We start from the raw sequence: 5,827 nt of genomic DNA on the forward strand, positions 1-5,827 counted from the left end.
ATTGTTATTATCAAACGATTTGCCTTATCAAGCTTAACCTCACTATTTCACTACATTTCAAACATCTTAGGCATAATAAGGAACAGGTATTTTTCGTCAAGCATCCACTTCTTTTATAAACTGTCCTGATTTTATAAAAGCATACAATTGTCAGAGAACTACTAATATTTTTGGTGTTGTAACACTTACTGATTGTTCTTATGTAAATCTTTATAGATGGTAATAATAAATACTTTGAGGTGACCATTATTTATTATTATTATTTTTAACGTATTTGGTTGCTGCAGGGTCTCACTATGCAGCTCAGACTTGTGATCCTCATGCTTTCAGCCACCCCAGAGCTGAGATTACAGGCATGCGCCAGCATACCTGGCCTGAGGTAGGCATTATCATTACCATTGTTATAGGACACACCTGAGATTCAGAGGGACCGTGTCTATTGTCCAGGGTTATACATCTTTAAAATGGTATCTGTCCTAGGTCTCAAATTCATGGAAAATCACATGAATTTTTATTTTGCTATGGGCAATGTATGTAAAGCAAGGTTTGAAGGTCATATTTCAAAATACTGCACTATTTTATATTCAGTAAGGCTTCCATAATTATTAATAGCAAGCACTATATTGGTCACAGAGCAGGTCATTCAGAACACTGAAGAAAAGTACTTAATGCCTATGAGGTTTAGTTTTCTTTGCATCATAATATATCTGTTCTTCAGTAGTAACCATCTTGACTCTTCAGACAACTTTTAAATTTATTTCTTAGGTTTCTATAAAAAATAAAAACAGTAAAAGCAAATAGGCTATGGACTCCTGGGGACAATATTCAGAGTACAAGCACCACAGCCAGTAGGTCAAATCATTCCACATTCATTTAGCAAAGGTGACAATTTCTATACCACATGTCATGACCAACACCTCAACTACAGAAAGGCAGGATCTGTGATTTTTTTTTTTTTTTTGTGATATTTCAGATGCCTCTGATTGAGAGCAGAGTGTTGCTCCAGAGAAATCACTTCGACCCTCTTCCAATGGGAGTATAAGTTTTTTTTTTAGATTCATGTTTTCAAAATCACGTTGCCTGGAAACAAGGAAACTCTTTAAGCTCCTTGGAACTGGAGCAATTTTTTTTTATTGTTTAAATGTTTGTTTTGAAATTGTTAAAATGTGATGAATTTGAGTAATAGAAATGCATAGATGAGAGCTTGAGCTTGTGATATTTCTGATGGAGCTCCCAAGATGAACTAATCTGCTGGTGAAGATGGCTGAGGTGCAAACTCAATCCAGAGATCCTGAACATGTGCAGAGGCCAAGCACGGTCAGAGCACACAGCCGTGAGGGGTGACTGTGAGGTGTGATCAAGACCTACGGTGAATGTTAATTTCTTATAAGTTTTACAGTAAAAGACACATTTCCATTATCTCCCTCAGGATACTCCCACTTGTTTTGAGTATATTTATCTCATAGTTCTTGTAATCTTCTTAGGAAGTTCTCACCATGCTCTTTCATGAGAATACTCTTTCATAAGAGATGTAATTGAAAATGTGAAGGTAGCTACTGAGTTTTATCCAACAGAAAAGCAGGCTCATAAAAGACATTACAGTGTGTCCTTCAACTTATTCAGAAATTTGGAACAAGGCAACTTCTTTTATAAAATTACTTCTATCAGTACATTTTAGACATACATAACAATAATGTTCATCATAGGGAATTTATATCTTTATGCGCTATATCTTGATTCTTTCCCCCCTTTCTTTTCCCTCCTTTTAGCCCCTTTCCCCTCCCTATTTACAAAAGCTTTATTTACATTTTTTCTTCTTTTTCCCCTTCCCCCTCCCTAGCTCTCCTTCCCCTTTTGAACATTTTCTTCCTATTTCACAATATTTATTATACATTTTGGTCTTTGTTAGTTTCTTTGGTTTTGCACCCCATAGAAGCCTTGTGATATTTACACGTGTCTGATTTGTTTCATTTAAGAGTATGGTCTCAGAGTGTATGCATTTACCCAGAAATGTGTCAAATTTATCTTTTTTTATGGTAGAGTAGTATACCATTGTATAAAAATACCATATCTTTACCTATTTATTGCTTGAAGGACATTTGGGTTGTTTCCAAGATTCAGCTATTACAAACTGCTCCACTATAAACATGGGTGCGTATGTATTGTTGTGATGTGATGATTTTAGTTTTCAGGAAGATACTAAGAAAAACACTCTTTCATGAGTGTTTTCAAGAGATGTAGTTGAAAATATGAGTATAGCTGGATAAAATAGGGCCTCTAATTCTAGTTTTTTGAGGAACTGTCACACTGATTTCCACAGTGTTTGCACCCATCTACACTCCCTCCAACAATGAAGAAGGGGTTCTTTTTCCCCACAACCCTTTCATCATTTGTTATTAGTTGATTTCTTGATGATAGCCATTCCTTCTGGAGTGAGATGGACTCTGTGTTGTTTGACTTTATGTTTCTCCAGTGACCAGTACTGTTGAACACTTTTCCATTTATTTATTTTCCATTTGGATTTCTTCACCTGAAAAGTGTCTATTCCTTTCAGATGCCTGTTTTTGTGTTTTTAAAGTTGTGTAGTTTAATATTTTTCAGTTCTTTATGTATCCTAGATATTAACCTTTGTGTGAGGAATAGCTGGCAAACTTCTTCCCACTTTGTGGGTTGTCTCTTCACTCTGTTGGTGGTTTCTTTAGTTGTGTAAAATCTTTCTAATAAGATGAGAGGTTGATTTTTTTTTGGTGATATTTTCTGTGTGATTGGGTTTTCATTCATAATTCCTTTGTCTACACTTACGTCTTCAAGAGTTTTACCCATTCTGCCTTACAACAGACTACATGTTTCTGTTTTAATATTTAGAAACTTGATCTATTTCAATTTTAGTTTAGTGTACATTGAGAGATGTGGGTCTAGTTTTAGTCTTCAGCATGTTGAAAACCAGCTTTTTCACCATCACTTACTAAAGAAGTTGTATCTATTTCAGTGAACATGGTTGACCCATTGTCACAGATGAGGTGAATGAAAATGTTTGGAGTTGCTTTTGTATCTTCTAATTTATTCCATTGATCTTAAGGTCTGTTTGGGGGCCAGTACCATGTTGTTTTTATACTAATAGCATTGTAGTATAATTTCAAGTCAGGTGTTATGATGCCCTTCCTTGCCTTTGTTGCCAAGAATTGCTTCTGCTATTCTATGTCTCTTCTCATTCTAAATAACTTTTAGGATTTTTTCTATGTATTTAGGGATGCTGCTGGTATTTTGACCAATACTGCATTAAATTTGTATTGATAATTTTGGCAGCATGCCATACATTTTCAGTATGTTTTTTCTCTAGCCAAGAACAAGGGATATTGTTCTATTTTCTGATATCCTCTTCAATCTCCTTTTACAAAGTACTGTAGTTTGCCGTGTAACAGTCTTTTACTTCATTAGGGTAATTCAAATGTATTTCAGTAGTTTTTCTTTTTATTTTTTGGATGGTATCATGAATGTGTGATTTCCCTAATTATCAGTGAGTTTGTGATTCAAATACAGGGGTGCTACTGATTTTTGAATATTGACTTTGTATCCAGTTATACTATTGAATTTCATTATTAAATCTAGAAGTCTTCTATGTAGAGTATCATGTCACCTGCAAATAATGATAATTTAACCTCTTCATTTCCTATCATTATTCATTTTATTTCTTTCTCTTATCTAATTGCTCTGGCTAATATTTCCAAAACTATACTGTATAAGAGTGTTGACAGTGGACATCCTTATCTTGTTCCTGATTTTAGAGTGAAAGCTTTCAGTGTTTTGGCCATTTAGTATGATTTTGGCTATAGCTTTGTCATAGATGGCTTTTATCAAAGCGAGAAAAAGGCCTTCTAATCTAATTTTCTGTAGGGTTTTTACTGTGAATGGGTGCACCTTCTGAGTTGACCATGTGGCTTTTGTACTTGACTCTTTTAATATGGTATATTACATTCATTGATTTGCATATATTGAATCATCCTGCATCCCTGGAATGAATCCTATTTGGTTATGATATATTATCTTCTTGATGATTTGCTACATTCTGTTTGCCAATATCTTAATGAGGATTTTTGCATCTACATTCCTTCAGGAGATCAGCCTGTAACTCTTTTTTCTTCTTGGATCCTTTTCTGATTTTGGTATGAGAGTAATGCTTATTTCCAGGAATGAGTTGTGAAGTATTATTTCCTTTCAATTTTATTAAAGAGTTTAAGGAGTAGTAGCATTGATCTTTTCTAAATTTCTTAAAGGATTCAGCAGTGAACCGATCAGGACCTGGGATTTTCTTTATTGATAAGTTTTAATCACATCTTCAATTTCATTGATTGATATAGGGTTACTTAGAATTTTTATATATTCTTGATTCAGTTTTGGCAGTTCATATGTATCTAGGAGTCTGTCCATTTCTTTTGAGTTTCTCACCATATTAAACCACAGGTTCTGAAAGTAGATGTTGATAGATTTCTTCAGGATTCATTGTAATTTCAACCATTTTATTCCTAATTGCATGGTTTGGAGTCTTTTCTTTCTTTTTTGTTACATGGTCAGCTAAGGATTTGTTGATTTTATTTAATCATTCAAAGAACCAACTCCTTGATTTATCAATTCTTTGTATTTTCTTAGTAATAATTTAATTAATTTATGTGCAATCTTTATAAATTCCTTCCTCAGACAAGCTTTGGGCTTGACTTAGTCTCCTTTTTCTAGAAGGTTAATATTCAACATTAGGTTATTTATTTGAGCTAGTTCTGATTTTTCGAGTGTGGGAATTTATAGCAATAAATTTGCCTGGTAGGGTTACTTTCATTGTATCCCATAATTTCCAGTACATTCTACTGGCATTATCATTTAACTATATAAACTGTTAGATTTCTTCTTTAGTTTCCATTATGACCAGTTGGTTTTTTAAGAAGGTGTTATTTAATTTCCATGTGTTCATGATGTTTTTGTGGTTACTTTTGTCACCGAGTTCCAGTTTCATTGCACTATGGTCTGATAATATGTGTGGGATGATTTCAATTTCTTTGCATTTGTTGGAGAATGTTCTATGAGATAGTATGTGGTCTACTCTGTAGAATATACTATGTGCAGCTGAGAAGAATTTGTGCTCTGATGTGGTGGAACACACTGTAGACATTTACTAAATTCATTTGTTAAAAACATTAGTTCAGTCTTGATATTTCTTTGTGGATTTTTTATCTTTTAATTAATTTTATTGAGAAAGAAATAGATATGAGATGGTATCAAAACAGGTTAGTAGGACATACCTTGCATATTGTTGTCTTTGTAGTATTATTCATAATATAAGAGGCAAACATGATATCTTGTCTAAACACTATTAGCACAATTTTTTCTTCTCCTTAAAGTAAGAGAAAGTAGCTGTATATCTATCCTAACTATTTTGTATATACAGATACGTATATATTTTTTCGATAATTTTATTGAGAAACAAATAGCAATGAGACAGTTTCAAATCAAATTGGTAGGACAGTTTCAATAATTAACACATCACATACATTCTTCCTAGTGGTTAATTGCTGTACAAGATGTGCAAATGATATCCTATTTACAAACACCATTAGAACAAATCCCTCTATTCATTAAGAGAATATAGCTATATATCTATCCTAACCACTTTGAATATACAGATACAAAATGGACATTTATCTGTATCCCCTTTTTTTGTTAAGTTCCTTTATTTGAATATTATAGATGTGTAAACTTAGCAAAATATTCTTAAAAAGTCCAGTAGCCCATAATAGTACTGGGTCTTCCACTTGACTGGCAATGTCAGAAATTGTTG

This window comes from Octodon degus, unplaced genomic scaffold (assembly GCF_000260255.1).
Source record: "Octodon degus isolate 3935 unplaced genomic scaffold, OctDeg1.0 scaffold00040, whole genome shotgun sequence".
In the NCBI taxonomy this organism is placed as follows: Eukaryota; Metazoa; Chordata; class Mammalia; order Rodentia; family Octodontidae; genus Octodon; species Octodon degus.